The sequence below is a fragment of the Amia ocellicauda genome, chromosome 5 (genome assembly GCF_036373705.1).
Source record: "Amia ocellicauda isolate fAmiCal2 chromosome 5, fAmiCal2.hap1, whole genome shotgun sequence".
Classification (NCBI taxonomy): Eukaryota; Metazoa; Chordata; class Actinopteri; order Amiiformes; family Amiidae; genus Amia; species Amia ocellicauda.
In genome coordinates, this window is record NC_089854.1 from 31,799,729 (window position 1) to 31,820,467 (window position 20,739).

General features: G+C 40.2%; 1 protein-coding gene across 1 annotated transcript in view; it reads right to left on the minus strand.

Moving 5' to 3' along the window:
• slc38a12 (solute carrier family 38 member 12) overlaps positions 1-20,739 on the minus strand; it is a 123,953-nt gene that overhangs the window by 23,713 nt on the left and 79,501 nt on the right. The window lies entirely within an intron of this gene.

The window sequence follows — 20,739 nt, forward strand, 5'->3', positions numbered from 1 at the left end:
CCTCCAGTAAAATGAAGAACAAACATTGGATAGATTTATTTTTTTTCTTTATGTTTGTTTTTCTGCAGGACTAATTCTGATGTACTCTCCACCATTCCCCCAGCAAGGAGACTTAATTAAAGCAACGGCCTTGTCCCCTGGTCTTTCATGACCAAACTTCATTGGCTACCTTAGAGAACAGCGAACGTTAGTTTCACCTTCAAAACAGGAAATCAGCTTTTAACACTTTGAAAGCACAGAGCAGCCTAAATTGAACCTAGGGCTGTAGGTCATTACCCAATAAAGCATTAAAAACATACACCGCAAAACACAAGAATTCCTATTGGATGGTGCAAACGTTTCATATTTTCTGGTGCAAATGTTATCATTTGTATGCCATTTTATTTGATTTTGTTTTATGGATGATATCCCAGGGGGGCAATAGTTGCCGTCTTCGCAACTTTACAGTTTCCCACTATGTTTCTCTCTCTCTCTCTTTCACACTCACACTGAACTGTTTACCCTGCCCTGCAACAGTTGTTTTAGACATCTATAAAGACTAATGTGACAAAGTGACTACGCCTTCAGGAAAGATTTATTATTTTTATTTATTTATTTATTTTTTATACATTTTCAGCCCTGAATCAATACGGCAGAGGATAATGAGAATAAATTGCATCTCAAAACATTACACACCCATCTTGCCATCCTAAAGGCAAATACAGATGATTGATACTGGTGAAGCAAGCGCCAAGCTTTTAATAAATAATCCCTCAACATCCTCCTTCCTCTAACTACTCGATAAAAATGTAAGAGGTTTGTCATGAACTATCACCGTTGTCAAGATTTCACTTCAGATCCAGTGCTGAGTGTATATAATGGTGTGTGTGGGGGGTATTTTAGGTGGCTAGGGGGGCGGCTAGGCTACGATCATAAAATTATCAATGAGATGTGATGCCAGTGGATTAGTGTAGCGTGTCCCAGTCTAAGGCACACCTTGGAAATTCAACCTCTTGTGCAGCACATAAAATTATAAACATTAAAATAAAATGCACTTTGAATGAGAAGCAGCCTTAATTCCATTACACATTTAATGACTGGAATATTTAATTGAAAATAGATTAGAAGTATTTGCATTAAAAGTAAATAAAAAAAAAAGTTGGTGATTTTTCTTGATCTTTCTCAATAAAAAAGGAAAACAAAATCTAGGTATTCTAAAAGGAAATGAAGGATGGGGGTGGGGGGGGGATAAGAGAACAAAAATAAACTGGAGGCTTGATTCCTATTTATTTGTTTTTAAAGATGCATTGTATGACCAGGGGCAGGGGAAAGATCAATGTCAACTTCGAACATCTTGCAATTGTGTCTCTGGAATTAATTACGCTTAAGTGTGAAGTTCGTTTGCAAAGAAGCCCACCAGCAAATGTACATTTCTATAAACCGGGTTACAGACAGAGCTGTCAGATACTTTCATACTAAAGTGGCCGCCAGACAGTGATGCCTGTTAGGAGTCTGGAGACATGTGTTGTCACACCGTCAATGCCAGGAAAACACACTGTTGAAACCTCCACTTAGTAGCCCACGTTGCAGTTGTCATTTCATAAGAAGAAGGGAGAAATGTTTGGGGTGTTCCTGCAGTCCAAGAAAAACCAGACTGACATTTTCTCCATTAGCAGTTTCCCCATTTGATCAGGTCACACGTCAGACATCTAGGAAGCCAGTCAGTGCTTTAATTAAGCCACTGATTCAGTTCTACTGAAGGAGAACGATATACATGTCTGTTTCTTTTGGTCCATTTTTTTTTTTAATTATTATATATGTAATGTTCTGCATAATTGTTCCCGACCTACTTAGTTTTGGTTCCTTGACACCCCCACCCCCCTTTTGACCTTCATCTTATGTAAACAAGAGTTCTATTTTATTTTATGCTTCCCCAGACTAAATAGCTCCAAGTATATATAGTTGTGTATATCTATTTACAGAGACATTAAATATGGATCAAGAATTGATTGAAACTACAACGTCTAGCACAGACATATTGAAAACATTTACCACAGAAAGTTTACATTGTACAATTCCTTTACAGTAATCTAATACTACACATTCAACCTGAAATAAAACATTCTCCACCTTTATCTCTGTAAATCATATGACCTTATTTTGGCAAATATGTACAGAAATTCATATACCTTCCTAACTGAGAAATGTAGGCTTGTGGTAAAGGACTGAAGGAGACAGCTTTGAAGTTATGTGAGACCAGCGCCACATTGCAGCTGAAGATTTATTTTGTGAAACTCAGACATTCAAGGTATTTATATATTCCATAGACCAGGGCAACAAACCCAAATACAAACTACAGTGAGGGAAAAAAGTATTTGATCCCCTGCTGATTTTGTACGTTTCCCCACTGACAAAGAAATGATCAGTCTATAATTTTAATGGTAGGTGTATTTTAACAGTGAGAGACAGAATAACAGCAAATAAATCCAGAAAAACACATTTCAAAAAAGTTATGATATTGATTTGCATGTTGTCGACTTAGTACTTGGTGGCAAAACCCTTGTTGGCAATCACAGAGGTCAGACGTTTCTTGTAGTTGGCCACCAGTTTTGCACACATCTCAGGAGGGATTTTGTCCCACTCCTCTTTGCAGATCCTCTCCAAGTCATTAAGGTTTCGAGGCTGACGTTTGGCAACTCGAACCTTCAGCTCCCTCCACAGATTTTCTATGGGATTAAGGTCTGTTGACTGGCTAGGCCACTCCAGGACTTTAATGTGCTTCTTCTTGAGCCACTCCTTTGTTGCCTTGGCTGTGTTTTGGGTCATTGTCATGCTGGAATACCCATCCACGACCCATTGTCACCTTCTCACCAAGCTGCTTGGCGATGGTCTTGTAGCCCATTCCAGCCTTGTGTAGGTCTACAATCTTGTCCCTGACATCCTTTGACAGCTCTTTGGTCTTGGCCATGGTGGAGAGTTTGGAATCTGATTGATTGATTGCTTCTGTGGACAGGTGTCTTTTATACAGGTAACGAGCTGAGATTAGGAGCACTCCCTTTAAGAGAGTGCTCCTAATCTCAGATCGTTACCTGTATAAAAGACACCTGGGAGCCAGAAATCTTGCTGATTGATAGGGGATCAAATATTTATTTCCCTCATTAACATGCAAATCAATGTACAACTTTTTTGAAATGCGTTTTTCTGGATTTTGTTGTTGTTATCCTGTCTCTCACTGTTAAAATACACCTACCATTAAAATTATAGACTGATCATTTCTTCGTCAGTGGGCAAACGTACAAAATCAGCAGGGGATCAAATACTTTTTCCACCTCACTGTACATGGTGGTAACAGAAGTTTCACCAAGGTTCTTCCTCAGTTTGTAAAAAACAATAAAAGGTGACTTAAAACTAACTTAATGACACTTATGTAATTCTACGTCAGAACTAAAACATGAATAAGCCATGTCTGGTCTTAAAAGAAAGAGCATTAGCTAAAATAATCATTGGACCATTTCTATTTCACATACAATGCAACATTAACATTTGGTAAGAGAATTATTCACACATCCTAATTGATCCTGCACTGACATGGGCATCAGACCAGCCCCCCTCTTGAATTTCAAGAAAACTCAAATTTAACATTACCGAAAAAGAACACCTGGCTTGTTTGGTATCAACTGTAAGGTCATGCTTTGAGGGACTTGAAAATGTAATTGCTAGAACTAAAACTTGACAATATAGAGAGTTAGAAACACTAGGTAACATTTGAACCATTTTTCACATTCCTCAAAGCCACCACACCCCCAATACACATTCTGTAGGAATCAAGGGAGAGGAATTGCAAAGACTTTCAATTTTATTACTCCAAACCTGACCAATCAGAAGTTTGGAAGGAAAGAGATTAGAGTCTCTCTGTCTAAAATGTATAAAACAGAAAGTTAAAACTAGCAATTCGTAGTGGTACATTTTGGAGTGGAGTGGAGTGGAACAACCTGGGAGAAGAACCCAGGAAGATTGGGAGACACTGAAGTGGAAACCCAGGAAGGAATCTAGACCAGAACCTGGACGCCTGACAACCAAGTCCTCAAGTCAATGCAGTCTACCGGGCCTCCCCGCTATTGAACTCTGCCTAACTGAACCTCAGTAAATCACACAGCTAGTAAACTTTGATTAGGTAAATCACAGTTACATAAAACCTAGTTGTGTATGGGCTCTAAGTGTAGGAACGGGTAGCATTATATTTTTATTGTATTTACATGCTTTGTGCCTCGAGTCAAAGGGTCAATTTATCAACTTCAAGATCAACTTCACTGCTAATCTGAATTCGTATTACTAAAGTATTGTGGTAACTTGCAGTATCAACCCGGTCTCATTTTCAGAGAACTTGACTGCTGTGGGTTGTATGTATGGGGGTCACTAGATAATAGGACGACTTCTGAAATTGATACCAGATAAAATGAAAACTTCAGTTTAAAGTCCTAGGCCAATCGAAAGTACTTATTAATAAAACAATAACTGTAATGATAAATTCAAACTATTTGTCCATTGCAACATTTTGGCTATATCTTATCAGATCAGCATCCTCTCATTTCATTAAACTATTTACATCTCACTCCACTCATTCAACACAGACTGGTTCATGAACTCGACTCTTACTACAGCATTGTTTCCCCTACCTTTATACCATTATCCTAGGGGGGTGGACCACTCCCCAGCTTTCTTTCGACACAAGGGGTTAAGAGGGGTTGACTCCTGCAGATAAATGCATGTTGGGGTGGGGGGGTCAGTAAACAGTGACATAAGCCATGGAAAGAGAGCATCACAGTTAGAGAGAGACTAGTTTTGAGGCAAGTTAGGGAAGGACTTTTATGCGATTCCAGACATCCTGCCAGGGCATGTTCTCTACTTCTAGCCCACGGTTAAGCAATGTTTATGTATTATTTATGTGCTACAAGAAGGGGTGGAGGGGGATAAAAAATAAAATAAAAATCATGCTTCATTTCCATAAACACTGTGACAGGTGAGCTAGAGTGTAGAGAAATTGTGCAGTGAATGCGAGCACTGCCAGAAAGCCACACATATTTAAATATAGACCATAGAGCTACAACTGACTTCTGAGCTCTTGTATTTGTTTTTTCAGTAACACACACAGACAGAGACCATTTCTCCGCACATTAACTAAATAACAGATAACATAATGGGCATCTTGTTTAGGGATGCTGTTGCCCTTGATCCTGGCTACCTGCATATTCTTAGTCATGATTTTAATTAAGTGAATCAATTTTCATTGCAAAGTACTTTAGGATGCAAACACATAAGAGCAAACCTAATTTGGAGATTTATCTCAGGAAATGAAAAAGTCGTAACCTGAGCACCACATGGCAAATATTTTTCCAGCTATGGGTGTTACACTGAGAACCCATAAAAACCCTGAATGTTTTCGAGAAGTTCATGATTATACATTAGGAACTCGAGCTGCAAATAACCCTTATGTATCGAAGTCCTTGAAATAATCCATATTACTGAGGGATTTCTCTCTCTGTGGCTCAAACAAATTTGTAAACACCTTGCAGGCTTTTGTTTGGACTGAAGCACTGTTAACAGCAAGATTTGTTATTACAACTCTAAAAAAAAAATAAAAAAAATACATCACTTGAGGAAAACTACAATTTGTTAGGAGGTTATGTGAAGATGGTGTACAATGAAAAGCAGTAACAAGTAATGCTTCGTTTTATAAAACTATGAAGTATTTTGTTTGTGTACAAAGTGTTATTGCCTTAAAAAAAAGTTTTTCAAAAGTGAAAGTTTTATTTACACTAGACCCCACACCCCCCCCCAGTGATGATAGTGATGACTTGGGATATTTTTCCTACCAACATGACATGAAGTCAAATTCAGCCCAATTACAGCAGATTTTGAATGATGTGGTCATTGAGAGAGAGAAAGAGAAAGGTATGGAAGGGGAGACAGAGAGAGAGAAGGAATGGGAGAGGGGGATGGGGGGGGCAAAGCACGTACGTGGTGCAGCGCTTGAATGGACTCCTAGCAGAGTCACAGGGCAGGCAGTTTAGCTCTATGCTGGTGTCGGTTCCCTCTGCGATTCGAGGGGTTGACACTCAGGGGATGTTAAGCTTAGGCAGATGTGACAGATCAGCGCTGACTACAGCTGTGCTTCAGTGGCTGTACAGTAGACAGGGCTCACAGAGAGGACAGCCCCCCCGAGACCACCGCACAGCAGATTATGACATTGGATGTGACACAGGACTGCGCTGAGGGAAAGTCAGTCGTCTCACCCTCTGAATTCTCTACAGAGGGATTGGGGGCTCTGGGTAAAGGGGTGCTCTGTGCTTTCCTAATGAGACAGAGGATGACCTTGTCCCTCCTGCACACAATTATACATGCCACTGGAAGAGAGGCAAATCTTCAGGTACACATCACAGGTTTCTCCCAAGTCACTAGAAGAAACATATGCCAAGGAACTGTGGTATTGCACTGCAAAACAATCGAGTCATATTCAAACCAGCGGTCCGTGGTTCTGAATCCCTTTGTTACTTGTGCATAATGTTTGATTTCTGTAATCTTCCTCCATATGTATTATTTTACGTATTTATTTGAACATAAAAGTGAATGCAAATTTAAATTGTAGGATCTCACTTTGGAACAGTTGCTTCTCTCACATTGTGGTACCTTCTAGGTAAGTGATACAAAAGGGATCTATTTTACAGATACATGTATTCAAAGGTATACAGACTAATATTTGCTTTTGTTTATTTGTGCTTAGATTAGAGAAAGGGTTGTAATTTGTTTTTGCAAAAGACTGATGGCAGAGCAGCAGATATCACAAAAAAGCGTAGTGACATCACAGGGCAGTAAAATAACTTTTTATGCACTTTTCACTAAAGCATAACTGATGCAAGAATACAAAAGGTTATTTTAGTTTGTTATCAAAAAGGGAAAAATAGGTTACAAAGTTCCTGGTGCTAGACCCCAATGAGCAACAATTCCCACAGCCAAATGTACCAGGCAGATGTTTATGGAGCAGTTAATTGGGGTTAATGTGTGGCAGGTCACAAGTGGAAAAAGGAAGGACAGTACAGGCCCCCAGGAAGAAGAACAGTCCGAGTGGCTCAGCCTTGCAGTAATTGGGGTGAGGGGGCTCCGTTGTAGCAATATAAACGCATGGCCCATTGAGCTATCCTGTCCCAACATGGACTGAAGATCACCATGGGTGAGCAGGGGCTAATAAAAGCCAGGAGCATGCCAGTGACACTGCGACACAAAAAGATTGAACTCTGACCTATCGGTGTTGACCTAAGCAGAACGACTGCAGTGGTTCTTAATCCCACACCAGGGCCAAGACCAGAAAACATTCCAGCAAAAAGCTGCCCTCCCCCTTGAAAAAATCAAATGAAGAAGCACTGCGCGGTAAGATTATCCAACCTGTAAGATATGCACTCGGACAACAAGTCCTTCTCGCAAGCCTGTTGATTGGTTTCAGCACACACGCAGCATAAACACAGCTAATCAGGTATCTAGAAAAAGGGGGTGAGGGGGAGGAAGACACTACACTAACTTAAATACATCCTTTGAGCTTCTAGTTGCAGAATATGACCATTTACTACACTCTGGACACCCCCAAAATCAGAGAAAGTTGCAGATCAAATTTGTAACTAATGTAGAAACAGATAGATAGATAGATATCAGACTTCAAAACTGAAGTTGAAATGCACAGATCCTACCGATGTATTATCCCCCTCTGCGGCTTAACTGGGTTCTTTAGCAAAACAGTGTAAATGTGATGCTCTCTCAGAGATCCCCAAACAACCTCTTTCACAGCAGTTTCTATCTTTCCATTGTGAAGATACACTGATATATTGATCTAATTAACAATCTAACAGGCCACAATCATTATTCCAAACTTGGGATGCTTTTTATTATTGGGGGGGAGATACAGAATGACACTGATTGAGGAGAACAAACTTTTAAACACAGGAAAGCTTGAATTGATTAATTAGCACATTGAGAAGAAATGAAAAACAATTTACCTGGATAGACCAGAAAGGCAAGAGGATGGTTATTTGTCCCAGGCCCAATGTTTTCACACTTTATCTTTCTCTCTCTCTCGCCAGGTGAATCAGTTTCCCTCTCTTTTCTCCCCACAGTGCACATTCATCAGAATAGACTCTCACAGCTGTTCCTTCAATTTGACCTGTCAACAGTTTCAGTTGGCGCTGTTTTATACCCCTTGTGGATGTCTTCCACGTGAAGTGATTGAACTACAAGACATGGGATCAGCATCAGGATGTCCTGTAAATAATAGGCTATGAAGTTGACAAATATAGCTGAAATGCACCTGGTCAGTAAAGGTTTATAAAAAAAAAAACTATAAGTGTGTATTGTTTTATGGGGCTCTTAACCCCTGCTGAGGTTTTAACAAGTCTGAAAAGGTCAGTCATCTAACCATCCATAGATCACTCTCTCTGTTCCGACTAACAGGGTTCCGAAGAAATGTTTGATGACAGCAGTGTTTCCACTCCAGTATGCACCACAGAAATCAATATGGAGTCACTGTGAGAAGCCATCATGTATTACAATCTTGTGAAACTGTTAATGTCATAAGCCACAATCCTTTTAGCTACAAAACACTAAATTCTGTACTTCATCTTTTTGAGGAAACTAGTCAAATATTCCAGGAAATTAAGATGGGAAAAAAACAGAGCACACATGGTACACAGAAAATTAGTTGGATGCATAATAAAAGTCAAAATATTACATCACAAAATACTCAGTCACATAAAAGAGTACAGTACGTTGTTCACATTCACTGTGGGATTTGCGAGTTGTTTAATTATTTCAGTGAAACATATGAATATTAATTACATCTCAGATCAGGTTTTTACTGAAACAGTGTAAAGGATATGTCCGTTTACTCTGTTTACTGTTTTGTGTACTGCATCATCTTCTGATTCACGAGACAATTATCCATTCAGAATGTTGTATCTTGTTAGGGTTAACTATGACATTGTAACTAACTTAACCACATTTCTGATCATACCAGTGAAGCGAAACAATACTGTAGCGAGATCTTGCTCTAGGTCAGATTTAGAGTATTCCCCTGCCGGACTTTGTTAATAAAACTAGCACTAGAGGGTAAAAGCAGGAATATCAATACGGTTTAAATAGATTGAAGTGGTTACAATTTTTTAAAGCACTTGAGTTTGATTTCACCGATTATGACGGACTTCTAACTGGGCCCAAAACTCTCTACGCTCACCTCAAAAAACCTAAACTACAGTCACGATTCAATTGTGATTCGCAGTAAAGCTTGCATGGAGCAAGTCAATTCAAGCTTGCAACTTGTGTATTTGGAGAGAAGGCTGCATCGGCAAAGCTTTCAATACAAAGTTGCTGTAAGTAGGCCCTCTGGAGATGCGGCTTACCTGTTCCACTGATCTGTGATCGGTTGTCACCCCCAAACACCAGCAAAACTTGGCTATAATCTCACAGTATGTTAAAAGAAAAGACTATGTCTTTTGATCTCTCTCTATAATTTGTGGAAATGCAGACTTATGATTCATTAGGGATTTCCCCAGGCTTCCCAAAGAGAAGCAGGCAGGAACCCAAAAGGTATTTTTGTTCTTCACGGTTGGACACATTGTTTCATTGAATTATTCGAGCTGAGCTGTAAGTAACTACAGAAAAGCCAGTGACTGAGTTCATCTCTCTGCTGGCCTCTTTCCAATTGCTTTTTAAATTAAGAAACCTACTGATGGGAACACAGACTGGTAGACAGTGGCTAGACACACAGAAGAATGGATTGACAGCCAATAGTCAACATATTTTTCAACAACTATTTCAGATCTAGCTTAAACCAATTCATTCATCTTTAAATAATAAATGTATTATATTCAAGAAACAATATCAGTGAGAACATCTTAAAAATGTTATTAATCCATTTTATTATATCTAATTTATTAAATTACATTATCAATCTATTTACTCCATTCTTTAAAATCTATAAAATCAGCCAGATTAAAAAAAAAAAGTCAATTTAAAAATGACGTATCTAAAGTTGATGACTGAATTAATGCAACTCTTCTTGTTCTTCCCTATTAATGAAAATGCATAAGTGGAAAATCAGTAATCTTAGCAGATGAAACAATTTGAAATATGACAGAAATAATCAGTACTTTTCCTGTTCGTGAATGTTAAACAACTGCTATCCTGTGTCTACTGCTGAGTTATTCAAACTGTGGGATGCGCCCTCCTGTGGGGGTAGAGCAACTGAAATGGGGGGAGGGGGGGTGATGAGCAAAGAATTCACATAATACAGAATGTATTAGAATAATGCTGCAAATTATAACATATATTCAAAGTTATTTAATTCCTCTCCAAATATTAAATACAATAGTAGTGGTTAGGGCTCAGGGTCATGGGTTCTATCCCAGGTGGGGGACACTGCTGTTGTACCCTTGAGCAAAGGTACTGTACCTAGACTGCTGCAGTAAAAACCCTGCAATATAAATGGGTAATTTAATGTATAAAAGTAATGTGATATATTGTAACAATTGTAAGCCGCCCTGGATAAGAGTGTCTTCTAAGAAAATAAATAAGAATACTGCAAATAGTACTCTTGTACTTTTTAACACATTCAAATAGTTGATTTTCCTCTTTCCAGGCGATAACTATATAAACATCTGTTAACAAGAGAAACAAGGTCTCAGTTGTGTGTGGCAGGTGCTCGGAACGGAAGTAAAATGAGATAGCTACATAGGGGGAAAATTGATCGATTCCTCATCTCGAAAGGTACAATGATCAAACGATCTACTGCATCTGATTCTGATAAAAGACAGACAGACAAAGAAGATTAAATATGATAACGAACACTTGGATTTTGGTGTGCAACAACTGTGGAAAATGACAGCCTGAAGCCGGCAGAATAAACACGTCATTTGAAAACTAAACATCGTTTTTAATTATGTAACACTTGCTCTGTAGTATAACTGGTTGTTTGTGCCATGTATTACACTATTATACAGTATTTATTTATTTGTCTGACAGCTTTATCCAAGGTAACATACAAGAAGTGGCCATAAATAATAATAATAAAACATCACAATTCTTGCTGTAGGAGGTGGCGGGAGCACAGATGAAGGGGGCGTGCAACACGTAACTGTCTACTGCATTACTACAGCTGGAGAGAAAAGGGTTCCCTCAGTATATTTTCAAACTCACATACCATGAATGGTAGTTCAGTGCCACTTTACCTGCTCTACAGCTTGGTCTTTAACTGTATCTGTTATCTTTTCAATTACCTCGATACAGTTCATTTCTTCCCTGAACTGGATATCACCAACTTTTCTTCTTGTAAACCAACCTCAGATGTTAATGTCCTCAAATCTTGAGTAAGCTGTTGGCGGTTTATAAACCCACTCCTGTTTAATCTTAAAAGTTTTGACGAGTTTCTAAGGCAGCCCCTGGAAATTGGATTCGTTTTATGTTCATTAACAATAACTGGCTGTCATGAAGTAACACTGTATATGTGCTGTGCTTGGCTGCAGTCGGACACAGAGTGACGTTGCTCACTGTACAGCAGGGGTCTCCAATTGTGGTTCTGCAGAGCCTCTATCCAGTATGTCTCCCTCAAATCATCAATATAGAAAGACTGGGAAACATTTTGGCACAATCAAAAAAGCTGCTGGTGTTTTGGTTAATACAGAATACAAGAGATTGTTTGGAATGAACATCTTGAATACCCTTCGGCCCTCAAGGACAACAGTTCCCGTAATGGAAAGAGTCACGTGTAAAACTGATCAATAATGAACATTCTTTAGCAATTGGTGATAATCTGAAACTACACCCATGTAATTTATAAAATGACGTATAAACGTACTTGGATTGGAGATCTCCAGGATCAGAGATTGGAGTCTTATAGGGTGGGTATATATTCAGATCCACTGACTGATGAAGAGGGAGTAAGAAATCTGTGTGCCGAGTTTCTTACAGTACGGAAGCTTCCATATCATTCTGCAGTTCATGCAATTTCTTTAGTGCCATGGAGGCAGGATTGGACGCTGCTTTGGAAAAATAATGAATGCTCCACCATACTTGTAGAGTCATTATGATTGTTTATATCACCAAGTTTTCTTAAGAAGCCACTCAGTAGCCTTTAATTTTTCAGCTCCTTTTGCAGAATTAAACGTGCCTGGAAGAGTGAGTTTATAAATCGGGGTGGTAATGACTCTGCTCTCTGATGCAGGACCAGTGTCCCCCTAAATCATCACATTAGAAGGATTTCAGCTTATCCTGAAAGTGTCCTTACCCTAAAAAGCTAGCGATTTTTTGTGCAGCACATCAGGGAACAGACACTAATTTGCCATGCTTTTATGACTTCAGGAAATAATCCAAAGTCTGATTATTTTTATTCTTGTCCCGTGCCTCCTCAGCATGACAAATGTCTGTTCTGGAAACCAGTGTTGCTCTGACAGATGAGTGGCATTTGTGTGTGGCTAAGAAGGTGGATTTTTTTTTTTTTCATTCTTCCTTTTATTTATTTATTTTGGTGGTGCATTTTGTAAATCAATGATGGATTATTAGAATTTCTAAAATAGCCGAGTCTGCTCTTCTGTTGAGTGGAAACCGTACACATTTAATTACAAAAACTGGCAGTATTTATTTATTTTTACATGTCAATAATATGAATCAGATGCCATTTTGCATGCAAATGATATGGTGATTAGATGTTGATTAAGGTGCATGAAGTGATTACGCACTCGCTATTTATATTCCTCTCTGCATTCTAATAACAGACTAACATAGATACCAATGATTGGGTGACGCATGTGGGCTGAAGACTGATCCTGTATTAAAAAAAAAAAAAAAATGAAAAAGCCTATTCTTTTGCTCTCTTTTTAATTCAGCTTACTGAACTGAAGACTTTAGACTCCTATTGCTAGGTTAGACATGAGAAGATACCATATATAAGATGCATTTAAATGCCACAGTAAACTACACTTTTCAGTTAGAGGTGATATAGAGTATCTCTGTTGATCCAGCCCAGGTCAAACTCCTTCACATCTTCAAAAAGACAACGAATGCTTGTAATCCCATTTTGTCAATTTGTCACCACTAAGCACTGAGGTTCAGAGGAAGAACAAATCCTTGCCTCTAGTGAAGGGATGGACGATAATCTTCTCAGGGGGGCCAACTCCATGAATTTTGGCAAACCTTCACGGGCCGCACATTTTCTTCATGAAATCACTTCACCAGCCATTATCTTCTTTCTATAACAAAGTAAGTGAATGTAGCTTCAGGGGCACTGCTGGGAGGAAGTGAGGTGACCGGATAAAAGGTAAGAGAGGGGAAGGAGGATGAGACCAGGAGAAGCGTGCTGCAGAGCGAGAGTGAGGTAGAGTTGCAGTTTTGCTTGCTGGTAAAGCCTTATGAGCCAGAAAAGAAAAGGGGGGCTAAAAGGTGATAATCCAGCAATCTCTAAGCGGGCATGGGGATTGGTCATACTGACACTGGGATCAAAAGAAAGAACAAACCCCCATTCCCTCCTTTACCTCTTTTATAATTGTCATACTTCCCTTTGTAAGAGGACTGCAATCTAAATTTGTGTCTGACTCTCTCTGGCAGACATGTTCTAAGATTGGGATGCATGTTTCCTCTAACCCTAACCCTAACCCTAAATGCTGGTTTAAGTTATATTGTTTGAGTACTGCAACACTTACATGGCAACACTTAATAAAGTAACACCTGCTTAACCATGGCAACATACAACCAACCAAATGCAAACTAGTAATGATAGATACCTGTAAGCAGACATTGCAATTTATTTTGCTGTACAGTAATCGCTGACAAAGTGAATTACCATAAAGGACTCCGATTACTGCTGCTTCAATTCACATTTTAAATATTAGATTTAAATATTTTAAATATTAGTGACAACGGGCAACGATCTAATTTTGTTCGTTTTAACGGTTGAGGATTGTAGCCGGGAGCATTGTTAGACGGACAGAGATATTAGACGGGCTGGATCTGGCCAGCGGGACGTATTTCACACACCCCTGCTCTTGTGGGATGAAATTAACATAATCGAGCTTACTGTCCATGTAAATACGCAGCGCCTCTAGACCAACAAAACACTGAATTGCTCTAGTAAGAAGACAGGAAGTCTGTTTTTTCATCGGATTGTTTTTTAGTAAGACTAACTGAGATCTTCACTTCAAAATCAAGCTCAAGAAACAAAAGCCCAGCAGTAAGAAAATTAAATTGCTTCCTAGCTTGGGGACCATCATTGAGCTTGGTCAGTTATGTTATCTTGGAGATGTGGTTAAAACACTGTGGCACAAGAAATGGGAGTTCGCATTGACGTTCACTTGAATTGAAGCTCCCCTTCAGGATTGACACATCAGTAACCACTACATTCCAAGTTATATACACCGATCAGCCATAACATTATGACCACTGACAGGTGAAGTGAATAACACTGATAATCTCGTTATCATGGCACCTGTCAGTGGGTGGGATATATTAGGCAGCAAGTGAACATTTTGTCATCAAAGTTGATGTGTTAGAAGCAGGAAAAATGGGCAGCGTAAGGATCTGAGCGACTTTGACAAGGGCCAAATTGTGATGGCTAGACGACTGGGTCAGAGCATCTCCAAAACTGCAGCTCTTGTAGGGTGTTCCCGGTCTGCAGTGGTCAGTACCCATCAAAAGTGCTCCAAGGAAGGAAAAGCGGTGTACCGGTGACAGGGTCATGGGTGGCCAAGGCTCATTGATGCATGTGGGGAGCCGATCCAACAGACGAGCTACCGAAGCTCAAATTGCTGAAAAAGTGAATGCTGGTTCTGATAGAAAGGTGTCAGAACACACAGTGCATCGCAGTTTGTTGCGTATGGGGCTGCGTAGCCGCAGACCAGTCAGGGTGCCCATGCTGACCCCTGTCCACTGCCGAAAGCACCTACAATGGGCACGTGAGCATCAGAACTGGACCACGGAGCAATGGAAGAAGGTGGCCTGGTCTGATGAATCACGAGTTCTAGGTGTTGACTTGGCCTCCAAAATCCCCAGATCTCAATCCAATCAACCATCTGTGGGATGTGCTGGACAAACAAGTCCGATCCATGGAGGCCCCACCTCGCAACTTACAGGACTTAAAGGAACGTCTAGGTGCCAGATACCACAGCAAACCTTCAGAGGTCTAGTGGAGTCCATTCGGGTCAGGGCTGTTTTGGCGGCAAAAGGGGGACCTACACAATATTAGGCAGGTGGTCATAATGTTATGGCTGATCGGTGTAAGTACGGAGAAGAACCAAGGTGCTATTGAACAGAAAACCGTGCAGGGAAACTTGCGGACAGCCAGGAGAAAGTGCAGACCTAAAGAGAAAGCATCCTTGATCTAATGCACACACACAACTACATATTAATTCTAATAATTAAGACGGGCACATTCATTTATAGAGAACTGTAATTCCCACTGTCCACTTCAGCGGGCCTGTGTGATTGCTCATTTTCAGCCACTTTCTCTCTTCCCCCCTCACCCAGTTGATCAAGCAACAAGACTCAACCAATTCCACTCTCCTTTGATCTTCTCCCGTCTAAAATGGAATGAAATCGCTTTGTTTCAGTCTTGTTGCACACTTTGAAGTCGACTGTAACTTAAGAAAGAGCCCTGTGTGCATAGATGTTTCTCTCTTAAAAGATTGAAAAGATCAGGGAGAGGACTAAACCAATAATTGGAAGCTAGAAGACAGATTACATTAGGTTTCAGTCAGGCCATGTTAGCCTGAATAAAGTTTTGTTATCAGGACACAAGAGCTATTGAATTAACACTGGTCATAAACTGGATACATTTCTCCTCTTCTCTTTTCTTTTCACAGTGACATTAATTGTAATGCCAAAGCTTTAGTTACTGGACGAAAAGCCACATGTAAACTTAACAAAAGACTTTCAAAAGTATTCTGACATCAAACGGAAGAGAGTCCCTAGTATTTAAGTCGCTACTGTACACTAGCAGAGGTCAGTGGAATCCATTCGATAAATCAAGAGGAGGTTATAGCAGTGCTAGTGTGCAGCTCTGGTGTACAGCACAAGATACACATGAATCAAAGTGTCTGTGTGTGTGTGGGGGTGTGTGTGTGTGTGTATAGGGGTGAGGGGGGATTGTCTGTCTGTTTTCCATGTATTTCCCTTTTGTAGCTAAGGGCAATAGAAATGCATTTTGTGCTACAGAATAATAGTTTTATGTTCTAGTGTCAAGAAAAGACAAATTCCTGCCTTTTTATTTTATTCCACATTCCATAACCACAGTCGCCCATGGACCTGAGAAATGGACACGCATGTAGCATGGGAAGAGGGAGAGAAAGACGTGCCATTTCTCAGAGTCAGGATGTCCTCAAACCCCCCGACCCGCCACTTATGCGGACACCAAAAGTATCAAAAACCTTAGAATACCATAGAAATGTATCCCCAAAAAGGTGATCCTTAAGTCTTAAGACATTTTAACCATGAGGACAATTCATGGCATTACAAGATCAAATTCTGCCTGGCTTTATTTTTGCTTCTCCTTTGGATTGTACTACCAGGGCAACTTAAGAAGAAACCCTTGTCTTTGGAAGTAATATTGCACTTTGATGCTGTGAGAGAAGTCAAAGCAGTCCCTTTTGGGATAAGTGTGTGTGAGCTTCTGCTTGATGTAAGCACATGGATCGTGTAAGAGCACACAGAACAAAGGAGTGTGTTCTTTGAAAACACCTGTGCAGGATCAAAATGAACATATCCACACACTGAAATAAAAAGCAGGCATAGAGAGGGAGATACAGACCCTCCAAAACCAGTATACAAGAATCTCTTTATATATTACAAAATAAATCCTTCACTCAAAATGAATCTCTTGCAAGAGGTTGCCTCTCACCGACAGTGCTCATTAGAAAAGATCCAAGCAGAAATACTTGGCCTCAAGGGGGAAAGTGCTGGCCTGCTTATTTCCTTCACTGCTTTTATTTATTTATTTTAAAAATAAAAATAAAAAAACAATGGAACATTTTTCAAGGCACTGTCAAGTGAAATGTAAAAAAAAAAAAAAAAAAAAAAAAAAAAAAATGCAACTTTCCAAACTGTGCTACTGCTCACAGGTTAGGACTATACACAATTCAATCCATCAATTTGTATTTAGTATTGCCCCTTTCACAACGTTGAGTTGTCATAATAAGAGTGAGAAGACTGAGACGATGGACCAGCATTAAAGGTAACTACTGAGTACTGACTGAATGTGTCCCATTTAGCTCTGGAAAGACTACTTCAAAATGACTACTCAAAACTAGAGCTGCAGGCCTGTCTAGTGTCCCTCTCATACTGGTTTCTTCTACCTGGGTCTGCCCTACCCAGGTTACGGCATGGTGTCACTTTCAATAGTTAGTCTTACAGCCACTGCAGGAAGTAGCCTACACCATGTGCAGTGCCTTTCATCTCCCTCTCCCTGGCTGAGGTTGGGTGCTCCTGACTTGGGTCAACCCAAACAAAGATCACAACCCAGGTGGCTAAAAAGTGGGATATAACCCAAGTTGGCTTGTTAAGTGTGACACGGGCTGAGCAGTCACGCAGGAGGGAAGGTCTGGGGTATGCAGGTATAATATAGCTCTTTGGCTTCAATATATTATACTTGTTTAACAAACAAGTGTATGCAGCACATGGTCACATAATGGCCCACAACTACAAGAATTAAACAGCCAGTAGAAACTATTTACATTGTTTCCATGGTTTCCTAAAGCTCCAAACCTTTGATCTAAAGAGTCAGTTGCCCTGCCACCCATCCACGAATTCCATGGAAATGTATTCTCAAATTGAAGGCCTTTATTTTTGATCCCCCCCTCCTCCCCGCTCCCTCTTGAAACTTGTTCCCCTTCTGCTCAGAGTGTGCAATTTATCGCAGTCCACAAGCTGGTGTCACCCACTGCACTCCAGAAACAAAGAGATAGTGCATAGGCCATTTAGAATCATTAGCCAAGGCCATATTGCCTGAGAGCAGTGACACACTAAATCCATCACAATAAAGTTTGAGCACGGCACGGGCACTTTGTAGAAATACGTGGTTCCATGGGGTAGTAGAGAGGAGAAATACACACACACATTATATATATATATATATAAAAAGAAGGAAATGATTCAGTAGTAGGGAAGCGGCAGGGTTTAATGATGGTGGATGGTTATTTTTGGAGGTTTCCTGTGAGTGACGGCCCAATCAAAGCTGAGACAGGTGTCAGAGTTGTCAGCGTGATGGATGAGGGGAGATGGTGATTGGCTGCTCAGGGAGCCAGCAGGGTAATGCCAACAGTTAGTTTCAGAAAGCAGACACCGTGTTTAGAGACAGATGGGGGAGTTTGCTGGAGTCTCACTTTGGGTGCAGCTTTAGCAAAAAGTATCCATGAAGAGGGCTAATCTAGTTTTTAAACTGAGTTTTAGTGCAGTAATATACAAATGTGATTTCACACTGGGTTGTTTCAGGCCATGCTAGTATTCTCTTGAAGTCTCATTGTGCACTCAGTGGTCATTTGAAGTCACACTCTTACTCAACTTTTAGCTTTCTGGAGTTTACTTTTCATGAGGGAGTTTAGTTGGTTAGTGTAGAAAGTCTTTAAAGCAACAGGAGAAAATAAATCTAAAATGTCAAAAGTGAGACTGTTTGGGAAATGAGGTGGAAAAAAACATATTTCGCCCCCTCCAAGGAATAGTTTAGGCAGCTAAATTTCCCTGCAAATGAAAGTAATTCAATTATTACACACATTACTAGCAAAATAACAGTTTCTGGAAGCATGTGTGTTTGAGATGGTTGAAAACCAGACATGTTTTACACGCGAACTGACATTATGGAAATGTTATTTGTATTCCTGCTGTTGTGTTGATCACAATTTTTGAGCTGTACATTATTCAGATATGTTTGTTTTCTAAAGAAATAGTCATTTAAAGTGCAACTAATGATATTTAAGAATAGAGAGTACTGGGGTCACAACACACGAGCCCTCCCGACTAATCGTCACTAATCGTCACAACAAGCAGCTTGTTCGGGGCGCGTTCCTGAGTAGCGATGGCCGTGTAGTGTGAGGTGATCTGCAATGCCATCGCTTGCCCTCTAATCCCATCGTGAGCTAGTCGGAGACCCTACGATTTTATTAAACATGTTTAATATTTACGACTCGATCGGCACCGATCGTGTAGGGTGACGTGATCAACGTCACATGGAGACTGGCAACAGCCAAAAAAGAAACAGGAAGACTAAAAATGTCAGGAGAATAAGATTTTCATACGTATTTATTAAAATACTTCAAATTCCAATGGTTGTTCCGGGGCAGGGTATTTAAAAAAATTGTAATACAGGAAAAATAATATTTTCAAATACAAATACCAATTAGTATCTGTAATTTACCCAGGTATGCACTAAATATCAATACCTACAATGCAATGATCATACTGTGGGATGGATATAGCCTTGCTCAGCTCCAGCTCTCACACAGAGTATACAGTTTATTGCCCTTGCCTCCCCAGCCATGTCTTCACACACATCCCCTCTCTCTCCAGTTTTCGTGTTTGTCCACACAGACTAACACAGACAGCAATAGTGGCTTGTGGTCGTGTTCTTGTTGTGCAGATGTCCGCAGTTCTGCACAGATCTGCACAGATCTACAGGAATCCACTGATCCCATTGGTGGAGCAGCGCAGATCTCTGCAGAACTGCGGACATCTGCGCTATACGAACGTGACCTGTAAATGTCCACATCCGTGTTTGTTCAACTTCATGTTTCTGTGAGATGTGGGGAGTTTAGAGGCTGTGTCAGAGCTTCCCATGACACAGGATTTCAGATCAGTCGTGAAGTATGTGACCCCCTGTACTTAAGTGACGGAGTAGTGTGCACTCCTTCACGACGCAAAATATATTAGTTTGGTGCAAAATAGGCGTTAAGTGTGAGCTGCCCACCGTTCACAAAATCGTGTTGGATTGTAGAAATCGTGTAGTGTTACCTCAAGAATATACAATAAACAAATCCGGTGGCAAATACGGTGGGACTGAAAAAAGTATGTTTTTCATTTGCAGTAATGACGTAAAATATGGATGTCTTATACGTTAATCGACTGACTTTCCCTTTTGTTTCTCACGATGAATTGCTTGCAACTGCATCAGCTTTGTATCATCTTTTTTTTTTCCCTCAAGCTTGTATTTTCCTTGCGCTCTTGAATCACTGGCTGCTGGAAGGTCCCTTGCATTTGCATAGTTGCATAATGAATCAATAACTACGGTGTGCTACCGGTCTTTATTGGTGGTAATTTAGGGGTGATTGCATTAAGGGTCTCATGGACAGTTGGACACCCCAGTCATTGATCACCAATACAGGCAGGGCTGGTGGAACCATTAGGCAAACTAAGCGGTTGCCTAGGGTGTCAAATTTGGGGCAATAAAACAAATAAACTGAGTACAAAGTAAACTATGTACATGTAGAAGCTAACAAACGTAAGTGTTGTCCATAGGTGTTGATCATAGGTCCGACTAGACACAAGCAACCAGCTGTAGGGGAAAATAACTGCTAAACCGGGAATAATGCAAATCGGACAAAACAATGATCGCAAGAAAAACAATTGCGTAGATTAGCTAGTCAATGTGCCTCCCTCTGGATTGACTGATGGGCAGGGAGGTGTTTTTCTTTCTCTCTCTCTCTCTTTTTCTTTTCTTATAAAGCAGCTTCTGAATTATTTAACTGATTG